This window comes from Apium graveolens, unplaced genomic scaffold (assembly GCF_009905375.1).
Source record: "Apium graveolens cultivar Ventura unplaced genomic scaffold, ASM990537v1 ctg1999, whole genome shotgun sequence".
NCBI lineage: Eukaryota > Viridiplantae > Streptophyta > Magnoliopsida > Apiales > Apiaceae > Apium > Apium graveolens.
Window position 1 is genome coordinate 48,035 of NW_027417485.1, and position 19,567 is coordinate 67,601.

At 35.9% G+C, this 19,567-nt stretch overlaps 1 non-coding gene across 1 annotated transcript; it reads left to right on the plus strand.

Annotated features, from left to right (window-relative positions):
• Positions 1 to 14,392: 14,392 nt before the first annotated feature.
• On the plus strand, positions 14,393 to 14,499 carry LOC141700260 (small nucleolar RNA R71). Its single transcript, XR_012566268.1, has one exon. It is a non-coding gene; the product is annotated as a small nucleolar RNA R71 (small nucleolar RNA).
• The last annotated feature ends 5,068 nt before the right edge of the window (positions 14,500 to 19,567 follow it).

The window sequence follows — 19,567 nt, forward strand, 5'->3', positions numbered from 1 at the left end:
TATAAGTAAAACTTAAACTAGGGTCCACAAGAATGCATTATAGGGAATGTACTAGTCCCATACCTAATACCCTCCGAAGGTCAGCCTGCTCTGATACCAACTGTAACAGCCCGCACTTCCGGACTATTAATTCTAAACTGAAACTAAAATAAAAGACAATTATTAATCCAAAATTCAATCACAAAGTGTGACTATTACAAAAGCGCAGCTAACAGAAATCCAAAATCAATCTACTCCAATACTAAGTACTCAAACTTGAATGCCATCCAACTCGAACTCTTAGATGAAACCTGAAAATTGTAAGAGGATGAGCTACAAAGCCCAGCAAGTACAAATTAACTAACTATTTAACCGGAAAACAATGGGTGTTTTAATAAAATATTTTTTCCTCAAAACAATAATAATTTTGTAAATTTTTTTTTAAAGTAGATCCAACCCTAAGTTTTATAGTTCAAAATTCAGAATTTAAAACAGAATAGAGCATATTTTATAACAGATCATAGCATAATAAAACATAATGAAATGATAATTCTTATAAATACCACAATCTTGATCTACGACAACACTTTGCCAGTAGCCGACATCTAATTCTTATTCTTATTCTTTATACCACACTTTGTCATTGGTCAGCATCTAAAGTTCAATATTTACGCACCATTAATAGGTATCTAAAGTTGCACACTCGTGCGCCTACTAAGGGTATCTAAGGCTAGTTCCGGAACTATAGCGTAAATTACGAACGGGTTCGAAAACGTAGAGACTAGGTTTAAAAATTTCTCGTATCTTATTTCTTATACAGTTTGAAACAGAATTCTTATATCTTATACGAAATTCGAAAATCAGAGTATCAAAACTTTTCCAAAAATAAAAGTAAGTCAAAAAGTACTTACCTCAAACCCTAATCAAATCTGAATATAGCCTTTTTGACCATCTAAATGATGTTTTTTGAAAAATAAGAAACACAAAACTTGTAGAGAACGAAAAGTCCTCTCCGAAAAGTCCAGATGCAATGAATTCTGACTTACGATGAATTTTCTACGAATTTTATAAAACTGCTGATTTTGAGAGAAAAAGGCCTACGAATTTTAATAATAAGGATGAGGGAGATGAATAAGATGTATTTATAACGATACAAAACCCTATTTATTAACCACCAAGTTATCCGTATTAGAATCTCATCGAAATTTTAGGCCCATTACTCTAATTCAATTTTAAATCCTAGTCCTTATCTAATTTTATTCCTTTTTATTCCATTATTCTATTATTAATCGAATTTTAAAAATTACGGGATATTACAGAAAGTGACAGTGATGGTCCAATTTTGTTCAAGAAACCTGCTAGACTAGTGGATGTTACTGGTTACAGTGCAGGAGAAGACCAAAATTTAATTGTAGCTGCTAAACCTAAGAAAAGAAGATTAATGAAGTTAGCAGAAAAGGTTCATAAGAAATCAGATGGTCTTAAAGAGTTGGCTGATATTGCTCTGGATCAGGAATCTACAAATCCTGATAAATCATTGTCAAATCCTGACAGGTTTCAAGCAATTCCTGACAAGATTGTGATCATTCCTGATCATAAAATTTCTACATCTCACACAGCCAAGAAAGTTGAAATTGCTAAGGAAGTTGATCTGCGGAAGTCTATCAAGAGGAAAGCAAAGACTTCATCTATTTCACACAGCAAGAAGATCAAAATCCTATCACCACAGAAGGGTTACAGTACATAGGAACCGTCTTCTTAAAGTGAAGATGCACATTTTAAAGCCCCAGCCACAAAAGAACCACCTGCTCAAAGTGTAGGTGCAAACATGTTTTCACATCTGATGATTCCTGACATTGCTCAAGGAAGTCATATTTCTGTGGTTGATGACATTATGAAGACAGTACAAGACAAGAAAGCTCATCAAAAGCACATTGCTAAACTGGATGATGTTATTCATGATCCTATCTTTGAGGGAAGCACACAAGAACTTTCAGTTCAAAGGGTTGAAGAATCTTCTACACCTCAGGTCACACAAGAACCAACAGTTCAAAGTACTATTGCAGACTTAGTTTCAAATTTTACTAAGGGATCAATTTCAGAAAAGCAGCATATTCCTGGCACACGGATTATTTCTGATGAAGCAGTTCCTGATACTACTGTTGTAATGATAACTTCTCAAGATAAGCTTGAAGCAATCTTGGTACAACCACTCAAGGCTATACCAATGGTTGATACTCCTCAAAGTACACATCCTCTAAACTCTATTTTAACTGTTGATATGACTATGATTAGACCTTTACAAAGGAATACCTCTAGTCATATGACCATAGACAACTCTTCTCAGCCACCTCTTATTTTTGTAGGACAAACTTTTCTGATCTTTTCATGTGAGACTGGGAGAAAAGATTTAGTGAAAAGCAAAATTCAAGAGAGGCCTGATCCTTACCTGGAAAAAGGAGAGGTAGATGAGAAACAATATTTAATTAATCCTAGAGAGGAAACTCTGACTATTAAAAGTCATGAGATGAGTGGAGTGACAAGTGATGAGATCACTTTAAAAGAACAAAGAGATTTAGGTACTCATGGTTCTTTTCATACAGGATCTACATAAGTAACTAAGCCTTCTAAGTCAAATCTTGATTTAAAGCTCAAAGGCATAGTTCCTGATTCTGATATTGATTATGATATTCCTAAGAGATATTATGATGATCAAGATAATTCTGATGACTCTGATGATGATAATCCTGATGATGCTATTTTGAAAGTTGGTATTGAAGCATCTAAATTCTTTATTTTTGGTTCATCATCTTGTCATGCTGCAATTCTACATCCTCATAGGGCTTATGAATGAAATCATTCTTGGAGATTACCAAGTGAAAAGATATATATGGAATCTGCTCAAACTTTAGTTGATCATGCTGTTCAATTGGTTTCACATACGGATATGAAAGCATCTATCAAATCCACTATAGTTTTAGTCAAAGGACTGCATTCTTTTGTCTCTGCATTCAAAGAAGATATTATTAAATTCACAGAAGAGCTTGCTGATCTATCTGTGACTATCAAAGGTATAACCAAACAAAGTAATTTTCTAAAGAGAATGTTTCACTTGGAAGCACAACAAGATCGAACGTCTAAAAAAATGACAGCTTTGGAAGCTGGTCAGATTGCTAAAAATTCCAAGTTGGATGCTATTTTATCTCTTGTACAGAGTCTAGATGCCAAAAAGGGGGAGATAGTATCAAAGACAAAATGTCAAACTTAATCAATTTTGAGGAAAAATACCAATTCTGATGATGATGGTGATAAAGAAGAAAAGGAGACATCTGATGCTGTAAAAGTTGATGTTGTGAAAGTTCAATCTGGAACTGGAATTCAAAGTCAAAAGAAGACACAGTCAACTCAAGTCTCTAAGGATAGATCACATAGATCTAACATGGAAGCTGCTTTTGTTACTTCTAGTTCAATTCCTGATTACAAAGTTACAAGTTCTGATGATTTTCTTGACACTGGAAGAGTGATAGTGATTCCTGATTCTGTGAAGACTGAAGAAGAGGAAATTTTATTTCGAATGGACTTACAGATTCTATCTACTTATGTTGAAGCGGTTAATGCTGAAAACTTCAAGGAAGAAGAATGGTTTTTGACAAAGAAGAAAGGGAACATGAAGGAAAAATCAGAATAACGGCTGATAAAGCAGATCAAGAATACAAGAATATGCTTAAAAGACCTGAGAGGAATAGTTGGAGGAGTACAAATAAGAAGATATTGCAAGATAAAGCAGAAAGGAGAGCTCAAGTATTAAAGATCAATAACAAATGTAAATGGAGAAAGGTTGTTGATCTTAATTATAATGATAAATTGAGTTTTACTCCTGGAGGAATAAGGTTGGATGGTTTACTTAGTTCTAATACCATGGGAGATAAGAAGTCTTGGTTAGAACAAGCTAAGAAGCTTAAGTTGGCCCGCAAGGGTTGGCTCAGCTGGTTAAAGAGGGGATAACCATCCTCTTGATCACAGGTTCGAATCCCACGAGAGGAGAGTTTATGATTATGCATCCTGAGCCAGAGTCTGTCGCTTAAATATGGTTTATCTTGGTTCACGTGGTTTGCAGTCTATTGCGTGAGCCCGTAGGGTTTACCCAGTGCGCACCCGAAGGATAGCGGCAGCGGGTTACCTACGATAAAAAAGAATCTTAAGTTGAATAAACCATTCACAAGAGCTGGAATAGGACATCATGAAGCTAAACTTGTCAGCTTAAAGTTTTTGAACTTCACACTTGCTGATAGTCCAGATCAGGAAATAACTGCTGATCATCTGGATAGATTTGAAGCTGTGAATATTATTCTTGACAAACATGATGGTTCTGAATCTAAACAAAAGATCTTACTCTTATTGTAAAATGATCAAGTTCAAGTTCTTTCACTTGACGAACTGATGATCATGTCTACAAAAGAATTGAAGTATATTCACTATTTTCTAAGAGTTGAAGATGAAACTTCTAGGTTATGGTCAAACATGATTCTTGCCAATATCAGAAGAAGGATACTGGATGATGGTCAATATTATTTCGGATCATATGTTCCTAAATACATAAATTTCAGAGGGCAAGAAATCAACATGAAGAAAGGTGAAGTTATCATTGAAAATGTTCTTACTCAGAGACATATAACTATGAATCCCGATGAAAGAAAAACTTGCTATGTTTCACTGGAAGACATGATGACAGAAAGAGCATAAATCAAAAGTCTGAGGGCTGCTATCTATCAATTATCTAAAAAAACAGAGTATGAAAAGAATTTGAAGATCAACTTAGAAGATATTCTGTTGAAAAAGATTGATGACAGAGTGAAAGCTTTTATTCAGAGATACTACAAAGTTTATCAAGAAATATGAAGATCTACATGTGAAATAAAGTAAGCTTTAAACTACTTATTTTGTCTATCTGGTTTTTGGCACTAGATAATTTTATTGGAATTCATGCTTATTCTGCAAAGCATAAATTGGGGGAGATTGTTGAGAATTGGCTAAGTCGAAGATCATGATATGATCAACTGTTGTAATATGATTATCCTTTAAAAGCTTCGATATCATCCGTTGACGATTGTTAGTCATCCGTTGATATACATAAATGATTATCCGTTGAACTTAAATCATTTATCCGTTGATCAAAGCTATTCGTTGAAGAATGACTTGGATGATAAGTCATGACTATAAGAATAATCAGAAGGTGCTGATTTATAGGATCGTAGTTGATTTAGATATGTAAAGTATTAGAGTTATATTGTAACATATCTTGTAATTGATAGAGGACTGATTTGTAGCTCTGTAGTATATAAACACAGAATAGGTTAACACAATGTGTAGTGCACAACTCAAGTATTCGTATAACCTAGAAGCTCTTATGAATATTGTTCTTGAGAGAGTTCTGTAATAATTAATTAAAAATCAATATAAACTATTATTTGATTCATCTGTTCTTACTTTACTTTCATAATACATCGATTTATTTGGTAATTATATCCAACCCCCTTAAAAAATTACTTTACAGGGCAACATCTTGTTAGCACCTTTGTATTTTCTATCCATATTTGGTAACACACCAGCTTTAATTGACTTTAGAACATTCGTCCATACAGTGCATATTGTTATCCCGTTCACATCATAATCCATGGTCAATTTTTTTATGGTCCCATACTTGAGCTTGTTATCATTGTAACTTAATGATAATAGATGAGCAATCTGCCTCTTTTGAATATTTGACAATCTTCTATTCTTGGTAGTAAATACTCTTGCTGATGAACTAAAAGTGGTTACTGAAGATGCAATAAATATGGTTGTTGCAGTTGTAGTTTCCATTTTGATGTCATCTGACCCTTAAAGAAAAAGAAAAATATATTTTGATGGAGCCAAGATTTAAGATCTTGTCATGGAGCCAAGATTTTTGTTAACTAGATTCTCTAAATATTCAATATATGTAAATTAGAAAGACTTGAATTTTATGTAGAAAGTTGTTTGGCTACTATCTATATACGTGGTTTGTTAGCTGGAGCTTTAAAAAAGCACATGATTTGATTTGGAGGTAAATCTCCACTCCAAAATTTAAGCTTGGCGGGTGTAATTAACTTTCCCCCGCCTTTTTTAATCCTCAGTATTTTAAGAATCAAATCAATTATTTATTCATTTGTATAACTATCATTGGTCTTTGTACCCACCCAAATTGTAAAGTATTGGGGGGACAGAAGGTATAGAAATCAAACACCAAATACTTGTAACTAAGGACATACCATGTTTTAAATCAGTTGCAGATAATAGCTGATGTATGTTATGTGTCATCCCACACTCATGTATTTTCAACATATATATCCTCCAAATCCAATACATAAACTGCTTACTACAGAGCACATTATTATCTCAAACCAATTAGCCAATAAGGAGGTTGTTTTCGTGTTAATAGCTCGAAATTAAATAACAACATTTTTAGCTATCATTAACTCATAATAATATTATATTGTCTTAATCAAATTAGTAGCCTTGTCGATATATTATGTTTTGCTATGTGTTACGAGTTGGTAGCCCGCAACCTACAAGAAAAACCCAGAAATGACATAGTACATACTTAAATATTTTTCAGAGTGCGAGATGTGTATCTGAGGTTTCAAAATTGTGCAAATTTTGTACCTTTAGTTTGAAAATAGCAAAATGTATATCTAAAATTGACAAGAGGCGTGTATCTTTTTGTACAACCGTTAACTTTATTTAACACCGTTAGTGGAGACTATTTTTGAAATGCAAGATGTATACCCAAAGATTTGAAATGGTGTAAATTGTGTACCTGAAGTTTGAAGTAAAAATAAAAAATTTGTAACTTCAAAATGCACTCCTTTAAAATTATTTATTAATTTGAATGGTTAAAAAAATCAATTTGAAGTTGAAACCCAAAATAAAAATAAATTTAATGGGTTTAGTTTTATTTTATTTTCAATCTATCTTGAATAATGTTTAATTCAATGATGGTTTTAAAGGAATCGTACAACTAAAATTATTTAGAAACTAGAGAAAAAAGCCGTTTCGAATTATGTATATTGTTTCATCTATTTCTTTTAATATCTAACATTCTTTATTACATTGATCGTTAAGTACAATGATTATCAAAATTCGGATAAAATCTCTCTTGTGCCTATTATATATAAGATATGATATATAAAATTCGAAAATTAATTAAACGACATGAAATACGCGACACGGAAAGACACGAAATTTTTTTATTTTTATTTATATTTCGGGTCACAATACGAAAGTAAATGAACACAAAACTACACAATCGAGATTTTGTGTTTTTTCTACGAGTACACGACTTACGACATATATAAATTGTTAATTAAATATTAATATATTTAATGAATATATGTAAAGGTGAGCAAAAAATTAAATTAAAATCACAATCGGGCCGAAAGCGTCAAAAATTGGTCTAAATCAAACTGAGCCAGTTATTAATATAAATATAATTTATAATTTATATAAATGTTAGATCACACAATACTGTAGAAGGGGGTTGAATACAGTGTTTATACAATCAAATCGATTTAACACAAGTATGTAACAAAGATCAAGTATATTCAATAAACTCTGTTACAATATGAAATACTGTTCTCTCTCAGTGATGAGCAAATATCACTAAGAGCTGCTAGGTTACAATGTATAATCTTTTCGATAATGATAACACATATAGTGTAAACCCTAAGTCTGTGTTTATATAGTACACAATTACAAGATAACTTCTAATTGATATGGAATATAATTTTGTCTCCTAAAATATATCAATCAGATATCTTTTACAAGTCTTCCAGTCTTTTAACTCTTTCCATGCAGATCTTCTTTTGTTTTAGTCTCGATCTTCTCTTGCAAATCAGCTTCATTCCTTAGCTGGAAGTCTTCCCGCACTTAAGTTCTGATATGACCTTAAGTTCTGATATTAAGCTATGACTTCAGTAAGTCCTGATTTCAGTAAGTCCTGATTTGTCCTGTTGTTAAGTTCTGAAAATTAAACACAAATCATATTAGACTTGACATCTCAAATATATCTAACAATCTCCCCCAACTTGTAAATTATATAAAAATATACAAGTTAATAGATATGATGATGTCAAAAACATTTAAGTACAAATGCAATAAGAGTTTAACTAGATAACTAACTATAACTTACAGTCCTTGTAGCTTTTACCAATCTCACAGAGTCAATCTGAATCCAAAATGATTCTTGACAAAGCTTGATATCAGCTTTTCCTCTTTATTCCTCAGGACTTGAGATAATGTAGTTTTGACTTGCGTCATCTCTTCATTCTGACTTCCAATCTGATAGATTGCAGTCATTAAAGCAGGGATATGGCTTCTTTCTAATCCATCACCCAGTCTTATTACCTTTGGATGAGAAGAATCTTCATTGTAGCATAGACATTTCTCATTCAGTAACACTTCAAGCTTAGCAAAATCCTTCTTCATTGGAATTTCACTTCCATCATCTTCAACAATATTAGGAATGAATTATGTAACCCTTCAACCAGTAATTCTAGCTTTATCTCTTATGGTCTTCAATATGAAATTTGACCATCTCCTGTAATATCAGACTTTACCTCTAAAAGGTAATGAAAGAATTGAAGTTCTTTCAGTGATTTATTTAGCACATCTGATTCTGACATTTGATAGGTCCTTCCATCTTCAAGAAATAGAATCAGATTTTCCTTGAAATTATGCTTGTCATGAGCATTCGGTACCACTTGAACAGAGATAACCTTATCAAGGTGTTTCTGTGTAACATCTTCAAGAGGTCTATCAGTCAACATAAATGGATCTCTAGTAGCAACTTCAACTCTAGTCTTGATCTTAGCTTCATCATAACCTGGCCCAGCCCTGTCTCTTGGTTCTCTAGCATTTAACCCAATAGTCATGAAAGTAGACAGCAATTGGCTTTTTTTTGGATCTGATGGTTTGACATTTTTCCACAGAAGTTTCTTTTTATCAGCTACTTCCATCTTGTCTAAATCAACTTGAGCACTGTCAGAGGTTGATGTCTTGATGACTTTATCAGAACTTGTTGTTTCTGTTGTAGCTTGCAGTTCTTCACTCTGAACAACTTGAGCTCTGTCAGAGGTTGTCTTTGATTCTTCATAAATCTTCCTTCTTTTCATAGTTTGAACATCTTTATCTTCAGCAAGAGTATCATCAATGACTTGAACCATTTTTACCACTGGTTTCATCAGGATTTGAGGAATTTTCATCTCCAGTGGCTTGGTTGGTTCATCAACTTTTCCCTTTCCTTTTTCTTTGGGATCAATCTCAATCTGTGATCTAGTCTTGGGCTTTGATGTCTCAGTATTTGACTTCTCCTTGATCACAATGCCTTTTACCTTAGGCCTTGAAGGTTTCTTTGCAATGGAATCTATAGACTTTAGATTTGTCTTTTCAGCCTTAAATCTAGCTTCTTCCTTCTTGAGATTTTCTAAATCCATTTGTTAGGGCGAAAACACGCGCTAATATTCACGCAGCTATACGCATTCGCAAGTAGTATAAGATATAAATCAGATTCGTTCCCACAGAGACTGGTTTAGGTTAAGTTCAATCTATGCACCTATGCAACAATGTATGGTTATCGCTCAATGCTAAGACAAATAACAAATTGGGTTTTTATTAAACTAAGAGATTATACTAAATAACATTAACTAAGAGAATTGAGGTTGAATTACTATATATGACAAACATGAGATTCTAACTTCATTACTACTTCATTCAATAGCCTTATTGTTCTTAACCTTAGCATGCGATGGTGATGACACTAATCAGATAACACGAAACTGATAAACGCCAACTTTCGTTGCACGAGTATCATTCTACCAAACATCCACAAAAGAGATAGAAGCTGAATAGGCACCAATTATATTGAGACCCTATATGTCTATAGAATTTGACAACATAACGGTTTAAGCATAAGTTATCCATCTTGATTACATAGGGCAAGTAAAACGGTTAGAGTTACCCACTAATCATGCATACACATACATGAACCTATGCTAGCATGGCAAGTTCTAAACCTCTATATTCACTGTCGCTTCAATAGAGATTAACACATTATCTTATATGTTAGCTACGTACATAAGATGAATAAGCACAACCAATACTAGGATATCAATCAATCACCACACACCAAGATATCGAAACAATTTACTATTGAAATCCATAAGAAAATCCGCTAGAACCCCATGATAACGATTAGCCCATAATTGAACTCATCGTCACTATGGGTTCCAATGAAAGCATGGTATAAAATAAGGTCTTAATAAACTGAATAATAATTAAAGTACGAATAAACGAGATCTAGGTTCAACAAGAACGAAAATGAGCATCCAAAGTTACAACTAATTCAAAGAATCACAAGTTGAAAACAAGATCTTTTTTTCAGAGTTGTTTTGTGCTTCTAGGTCTTCTTCTTGGTATCCCAATCTTCGCGGATGACGAAAACCCTTTTTTTTAAGTATATATACGCCCCTGGTGGACCTGGACCCTTAAAATCGTCAAATTCCACTCAAAAAAGGCTTTTTCAGCGAAATCAGCGACCAGTCGCGCCCTGAGCGGCCGCTCAGCTCTCCTAAGCGGGCGCTCAGCTCTCTGGGCGGCCGCTCAGCTCTCCTGGGCGGGCGCCCAAACAGCTTCTGGAAAAAATTCTGATGAATCTTGTTTTGGCCATAACTTGAGTTCTACTCATCAGAATTAGGCGATTCAACTGCCCACGCGAAGCTATTGAGATTCTCTACAACTTGAAAATGGCCTTGGATTCCAATTCTGATCACTTTTCATCATATTTCCTTTAAAAGCTCATTTCTTCATATAACTGATACCTGAAATGCAATAACATAAAAATACATCAAAATACCTACAACTTGAGTCCAAAATACCAATTTAAGATTGTAATAAAGCATTCCAAGTGGATATAAAATCCACTTATCACACCCCCAAACTTGAATCGATTCTTATCCTCAAGCATGAACAGACTCAAAACTACCAAACAAACCTAATGCATGAATGCAACTACGTGAATGCAACTAAATGATAATGCAATCGATCCCCTCAGAATAACCATAACCAAATGAATAAGTCAATGCCTCTAAGAATGCAATAACTTGAAACAGAGTTCGAATAAATCCCACAAACCAACTCACAAACCAGAAACGTACGTGTGTGGATGCTTAATAGATATACTCTCGATACTAGATCAATAACCATAACTTATCTATCATCGAAACAATCAAAAGTTTATAAACAGAATAGACAATAAACGCATTATGACTCACAACACCTCCTTTCTACTAGAGTTATACAAGGATTCACACTATTATTGAACATATAGCAAAGATGCTTATTTGACCGTGCAATGAATGAGGTCCCAAAAGACTTATACAATAATACCCATGTAGCGAGCGTTAGGTTAGTGGATCCCAGACTATAAAAGCCTTAGGTCACTAGGCACAAAGTCCCCTAAAACTTAATAACTCGAGTATTAAAGAGCTCACTCTTGATCAATTATGCATAAACACATACTTTTTTCTTTTTTTTTTCTCTTTTTTCTTTTTTTTTCTTTCTTTTTCAACAATTTCTGAATGAATGCGTTTCGCTCCATCTCATTCAACCCTAGACTACTCATAAAAATATGAGCCGGCTACTAGCCATTTGACGCCTAGCCTTACAACAACTAGCAATGAAATCCAAGTTTTTCTCCAGATAAAAAAATTAGTGTTTTTACGTCATTACGAGAATATCACAAATTCTAAATATAACCAAGTGATTAAATCTCAACAACAAACAAGTATGATCATGATCTAGATCAAAAGCAACCCTATAAGACTTGTGAAAATATTTGTTTCTGGCATGCAAATCAATTCATTAGGACTTAAACATCCCTCTATTCGTCATCACCACACTCAAATCAACATCAACTTATCAAATATCATAGTTCATCTTAAGGGATCATGCTAAATATGCATGCAAATGCAACTTATATGAAATCACATAAAAACAAACAAATATGTCCTAAATGAGCAATCATGCAAAAATATGAATGAACTACAACTAAACATGCAATATGAATCTATATGAATCTATATGGACACACACTACTAATTCTTACATTATCACCCCCAAACTTAAAATTTTCAATGTCCTCATTGAAGGTAATAATAAGGATTTCAGGCATACCTAATTAGCGGGAGAGTCACCCTCGTCAGGTGGAGGATCAGGTGGCCAATCAACCTCGCCACCAGTGTCTCGGACAACAGTACCCAAAGCCTGTGTCAAATCTGCAGCAAAACGATGGTGAATGTCATGCATGGCCTCCATACGCCTAGTCAATCTTCTATACTGCGCATCCCCAACACCAGTCCTATCAACTGTCTGTGGCGCATGAGAAGAACCCTCTATAGGCACTGGAAGATCCGTCCAGCCACTCTCTACATCATCAAAAATATATCCCAATCCCTTATCATGTGGTGCACCTAAAAATGCATAACTCAAGTGATCGGGTAGTGGGTTGAGCTCAAGTGTAGGAGCATCTTTAATAGACGGCTCGAGACGCTCCTGAGAAATTTTCAGCTCTGCTAACCCAAGAGAATCGAATGGCATATCCAACTTCTTCTCCCACGGAGGTGCATTCAAAACCTGCAGTTGCTCTACTCTTCCTTCATCTTCAAAAACTGAGTCGACCCGCTCTATTTTAAAGCACTCTTCTTTTTCTGTGGGTAACTTTATTGCCTTGAACACATTAAAAGTGACCTTCTGATCATAAACCTTCATCGAAAGCTCTCATTTTTGCACATCGATCATAGTTCGGCCTGTAGCCAGGAATGGTCTTCCCAAGATGATGGGAATCTTCTTATCTTTCATGAAATCAAGAATTACAAAGTCAGCAGGGAAGAAGAGTTTATCCACCTTGACCAAGACATCCTCCACTATACCTCGTGGATAGGCGATGGAACGATTAGCTAGTTGCAATGACATATATGTTGGTTTTGGATCAGGCAGACCAAGCTTCTTGAAGATAGATAAGGGCATCAGATTGATGCTAGCTTCTAAATCACATAAACACTTGTCGAATGATAAGTTTTCCATGGTGCAAGGAATAGTGAAGCTTCCAGGATCTTTAAGCTTCGAAGGCAACTTTTTTTGCAGCACAACACTGCATTCCTCTGTTAGAGCAATGGTCTTTAAGTCATCGAGCTTCACTTTCTGAGAGAGAATATCTTTCATAAACCTCGCATAGCTAGGCATCTGTTCAAGAGCTTCAGCGAAAGGTATGTTGATATGAAGTTTCTTGAACATCTCCAAAAACTTCTCAAACTGCTTATCCAGCTTTTTCTTCTGCAACCTCTTAGGAAAAGGAGGTGGATGATAGATCTGTTTCTCCCCTATATTACCCTCAGGAGGAGTGTGTTCTACAGTAGTCTTCCTTGGTTCCACCTCTACTTCCTTCTGCACATCTTCTTCAGCCAAAACTTCAGATTCTGGAACTTGAGACTTTTCAGGCTCTTTGTCTTGCTGAATTTGGGGGCTTGTAACCTTTCCAGACCTTAAGGTGATGGAATTCACCTGTTCTTCAACTTCTCTCTTGCCTGGATTGGCTTCTGTATCATTAGGAAGCGTTCCTGGTGGTCGATTCAATAAGGCATTAGCAATCTGCTCTATTTGGTTCTCCAGAGTCTTGATAAAAATAGCCTAGCTTTGGCATATAAAAACCTGGTTTTTGCACATAAGCCGCAAATCCTCTAATTCAGATTTTTCATTCGAAGATAGTCCTGCATCATGATTTTGTTGTTGAATTTGGAGTTGTTGTTTTGGTGCAATTTGTTGCTGAAAACCAGGAGAGTTGAATAGCTTATTTCTAAACTTCTCGAACGGCTGTTGCATCGCATTCTGATTGTTGCTCCAGCTGAAGTTAGGATGATTCCAGTTGTCAGGATGATAAGTGGCAGGAACTGGCTACTACGATCTCTGAAAGTTGCTCACAAACTGAGCTGAGTCACTAGATATAGCGCATTGCTCTGTCATATGCGGACCTGCACATAACTCACAAACACTAATTATCTGTTTAACACCATAGTTAGCCAGAGAATCGATCTTCATAGATAACGCCTTTAGTTGAGCAGTGATAGCCGTAGCTGTATCCACTTCAAGAACTCCTGCTACCTTTCCCTGTGGACATCTCTGGGTTGGATACTGATATTCATTAGCAGCCACCAATTTAATTAGATCATAAGCTTCCTTATAGCTCTTTGCCCATAATGCTCCACCTGCTGCTGCATCGAGCATGGGTCTGGACTGTGCTCCTAACCCATTGTAAAAACAATTGATGATCATCCAATCAGGCATTCCATGATGAGGACATTTCCTAAGCATCTCCTTGTAGCGCTCCCAATCTTTATATAAAGATTCTCCTGATTGCTGCGCAAATTGAGTAAGAGCATTCCTGATTGCAGCTGTCTTCGCCACAGGGAAGAATTTAGTAAGAAACTTCTGAGCAAGATTTTCCCAAGTAGTAACCGAACCAGCTGGTAGAGAGTGTAACCAGCTCTTAGCCTTGTCCCTCAGAGAGAATGGGAACAGTCTCAGCTTCACAGCATCTTCAGAAACACCATTGAACTTGAAGGTGTCGCAGATCTCAATGAAATCCCTAATGTGTGTATTGGGATCTTCCGTTGGGGAACCCGAAACTGGATTGAATTCTGCACCCATTAAATTATGCCAGGCTTGATCTCAAAGGTATTAGCTGTGATAGCTAGCCGAACAATGCTAGATTGAATGTTATTGATCTTGGGTTGAGAAAAATCCATCAAAGCTTTCGTTCGTGCTGCTGGATCTCCCATTGTAATGAGTACCTGAAACATAAACAAATAAACCGTGAAAGTAAAAGAATCCGAGTCAGTGAACTTTAACGACCACTGATGACAAGCACATAAACTAAAAATTAACACCGAGTCCCCGGCAGCGGCGCCAAAAACTTGTTAGGGAAGAAATACGCGTTAATATTCATGCAAGTATACGCGTTCGCAAGTAGTATAAGATATAAATCAGATTTGTTCCCATAGAGACTGGTTTAGGTTAAGTTCAATTTATGCACCTATGCAATAATGTATGGTTATCGCTCAATGCTAAGACAAATAACAAATTGGGTTTTTATTAAACTAAGAGATTATACTAAATAACATTAACTAAGAGAATTGAGGTTGAATTACTATATATGACAAACATGGGATTCTAACTTCATTACTACTTTATTTAATAGCCTTATTGTTCTTAACATTAGCATGCGATGGTGATGACACTAATCAGATAACACGAAACTGATAAACGCCAACTTTCGTTGCACGAGTACCATTCTACCAGACATCCACAAAAGAGATAGAAGCTGAATATGCACCAATTATATTGAGACCCTATATGTCTATAGAATTTGACAACATAACGGTTTAAGCATAAGTTATCCATCTTGATTACATAGGGCAAGTAAAACGGTTAGAGTTACCCACTAATCATGCATACACATACATGAACCTATGCTAGCATGGCAAGTTCTAAACCTCTATATTCATTGTCACTTTAATAGAGATTAGCATGCTAAATTATATGTTAGCTACGCACATAAGACGAATAAGCACAACCAATACTAGGATATCAATCAATCACCACACACCAAGATATCGAAACAATTAACTATTGAAATCCATAAGTAAATCTGCTAGAACCCCATGATAACGATTAGCCCATAATTAAACTCATCATCACCATGGTTTCCAATGAAAGCATGGTATAAAATAAGGTCTTAATAAACTGAATAATAATTAAAGTACGAATAAACGAGATCTAGGTTCAACAAGAACGAAAATGAGCATCCAAAGTTACAACTCATTCAAAGAATCACAAGTTAAAAACAAGATCTTCTTTTTCGGAGTTGTTCTGTGCTTCTAGGTCTTCTCCTTGGTATCCCAATCTTCCCGGATGATGAAAACCCTTTTTTAAGTATATATACGCCCCTAGTGGACCTGGACCCTTAAAATCGTCAAATTCCACTCAAAAAAGGTTTTTTCAGCGAAATCAGCGACCAGCCGCGCCCTGAGCGGCCACTCAGCTCTCCTGAGCGGGCGCTCAGCTCTCTGGGCGGCCACTCAGCTCTCCTGGGCGGGCGCTCAGATAGCTTCTGGAAAAAATTATGATGAATCTTGTTTTGACCATAACTTGAGTCTTACTCATCAGAATTAGGCGATTCAACTGCCCACGCGAAGCTATTGAGATTCTCTAAAACTTGACAATGGCCTTGGCTTCCAATTTTGATCACTTTTCATCATATTTCCTTTAAAAGCTCATTTCTTCATATAACTGATACCTGAAATGCAATAACACAAAAACACATCAAAATACCAACAACTTGAGTCCAAAACACCAATTTAAGCTTGTAATAAAGTATTCCAAATGGATATAAAATCTACTTATCACCATTCCAGGATTATGCTTCAGAAATAATCTTCTAGCAATTTCCTCATCAAGTGTCTGAATCTTGGGATCCTTGTAGTAGACTATAGTCTGCTTTTCCTTTAGCTTCAGAGTTTGCATAAACTTTTGGGAGTCTTGACTTCCACCTTGAATCAGAACATCAGGCTTTGTCATCAGACTTTGCTCATCAAAACTTGATATCAGATTTTGATTATCAGCACTTGCTATCAGATTTTGAGTTTGAGCAGCTTCAGAACTTGTCTTCTTTTGAATAGAAGATTTGCTTGCATCAGTAATTAGTTTCTTAGAAGAAACCTTGATGCTCTGCCCTTGACCTTGAACTTGACCTCTACCCTTTCTAGGGTTTTTCTGGTCATCAGCTTCATCATCTTTCTTCTTCAGTACTTGATCATTAGAGCATTTGGACTTAACTATCTTCTCCCCCTTGGCATCATCAGGTAGTAGGAGAGAGAGAAGAAGTTCAACTGAAGATTGGATTTCATCCAATTGAGCCTTTTGAGAAGCTTGATTTTGTAGGACCTCAGTAATTTGGGCATGTTACTTCTCTTGTATCTTCTCAATGGCTTCAACCTTTTCAGAAATAGGTCTGATAAACCTCTTTTTATCAAGCTTGGTCTCCATATCTAGCTTTTCAGCTTTTTCAAGAAGTTTGTCAACCTTTTCTTGAGTAGCAGAGTGTAGACCTTGAAGATGTTTGATAGACAGAGCTGTGACTTTGAGTTGTGTCTTTGAGTTATGTCTTGAAATCAGAATTTGTAAGCAACTCATTAGCTTTTCCAATATGGCCTGTCAGTACTTTGGAGCTTGGAATGAAATCAGTTTCATTCCACTTCTTGGTCCACTCCACACCTCTGTGAGTATCTTCCCAAGGAATAGGAGCATCTTGCTCAACAAACTTCTCAATAAGTGCCTCCTTTCCTAGAATGGGAGCTGGAGTATGAATAGAAACACTGTCTTCAGAACTTGAAGAAGACTCATCATTCTCTAATAAGACAAGTGTATGTGAGGCAATGGGAGATTCTGGAACTGCCTCATCTGAATTCTGATCTTCAGGTTCCTGATCAAGAATTGGTGTGGATGGTATCTCAGCATTTAAGATTGGAGAATGAGTTGGAGATGTCTGAGCTGCTGTAGGAGCTTCTAGATAAAGAACAGTTGGTATATTCAGATTGTGAATATCTATTTCAGAATTTGTGCCTTGTTCTTCAGCATTATCTGTAGCTTTAATAGGAGAGACAAGAGGTGTTAGCATAGTATCTTGAGCTTGATTAGGGGATGGCAGAGCTTCAATTACAATAGGTTCCGATGAGATCAGAGATTCCTGATCCCCTTCCTCAGCTTCAGTAGTATCCTCAGATGGAGACTTAGCCATGTGCCTTTTTGCTCTCATTTTCTTTAATTTCTTTGACAGTGAAGGAGTTGCTTTATTATCAGAACTTACAGGTCTTTTCCTCTTCAAAGTATAAGAACTTTGAGCTTCAGTATTTATCTGATGGGTTGACCCTTCAGCTTCTACTTCTTTCTGAAAAATCACATTTTCAGTTTCCATAGTCACATGTTCTGATGCATGAACCTGTGCTTCCTCATCATTTGACTCATCCCTTAGAATCATCTTTCTTCTTTTTGGTTGAGGTTGAGGAATATATTTTGCCCTTTTTGGCCTGGAAAATGAATGTCTGATGGTAGGTGTTCATGGTTGTTATTGTGAAGACTGAGCTGATGGTTGGAAGTAAGTTATGATGGTAGGTTGAGTTGGTTGAGGTTGATAGGTGGTTGGTTGTGTAGTTGTTGGAGGTGCTGATGGAGGTTGGGTTGGTTGGACATCAGGATATAAGGCAGCATAGGTGGTTGGATCAGAATTTACCAAGACCTGTTTGACAGATGTAGGAATTTGGAGGGGTCTCAAAACAGTCTTCTTATTATCAGTAGATAATAAGTCAGTTTAGGCTCTCTTAGCAAGTTTAAATGGTTCAATTAACTCACTTGCTAGTTGGGGTGCATCAGAGCAACAAAAACTATAAATAAGCTGACATAATCTAGCAAAGTAAACTGTATTTCTATCTTCTGTCATCCTATCCCCAATAAATCCTAAAATAGCACTTGTATAATCAAAATGAGTTTGATTAATTAGAGCATACCCGATTTGTTGACTGAGAATTGAGATTGCAACAAAGTTTGAACATTTGTTTGCAAAAGTTCTGGTGATGCAGTCAAAGAAGAAACTCCATTCCCTCCTTATGTTGGGTCTCTTCAACTGTCCCAGCTTTGCCAAAGTTTTCTCATAGCCCAGATTGGCCAATAGCTGTTAAAGAGCTGGCTCCTCAACTGTTGAATATGTGCATTTTTCGGGCAGATGGAGTGCTTGTTGAACTGTGGCCAAAGTCACCACATGGGCATCCTCCCCTGTTGAAAAGATAATACTTGGGGACCCATGAGCACCACCATCATCATACATGCCACTTCTCCAAAAATCCAGTACTTGAGTTCCAGAGATTGCTTCTGGTTGGGTCAAAGCATACCCAATCTCAGAGTTAGCAAGGAAGTCCTGAATGAAGTGAAGTTCTGATGGAGCTTCACCCTTGCTAAGAATAGCCAAGTAGTTGTTGGGAACAAACTTAGCTCTATTAAAAATAATGTCTCTTGGTGCCATTTCTGTGAAAAATCAAATGAGAAAAAGAGTGTTTGCAAGGTGTTTGATAAAATGTTTGTATGACAAATAGCTTCAGAGAATATTAGTGGGTGAGAGAAAATAAGAGAGATGAGAGAATAAGAAAAGTAGGTAAAAGATTAGAAAATCTTTTAACTCTCTTATTTATACAGCCCAAGTGATAACAACTATATTTTTGAAGAATGGCAGATAATTTACACTTGGTAACATGTGAACAGTCAGTAAAAAGTTAAAGCAGGAGTTAGTGGGCACGAGAACTAAGCATTAATTAATGTGCACATACAGCAAACACGTTTCCCACTTAACCAAATAATTATGACTGTTTTTATCTCGCCTAATTATATTCTGATTAAATATGACCGTTTC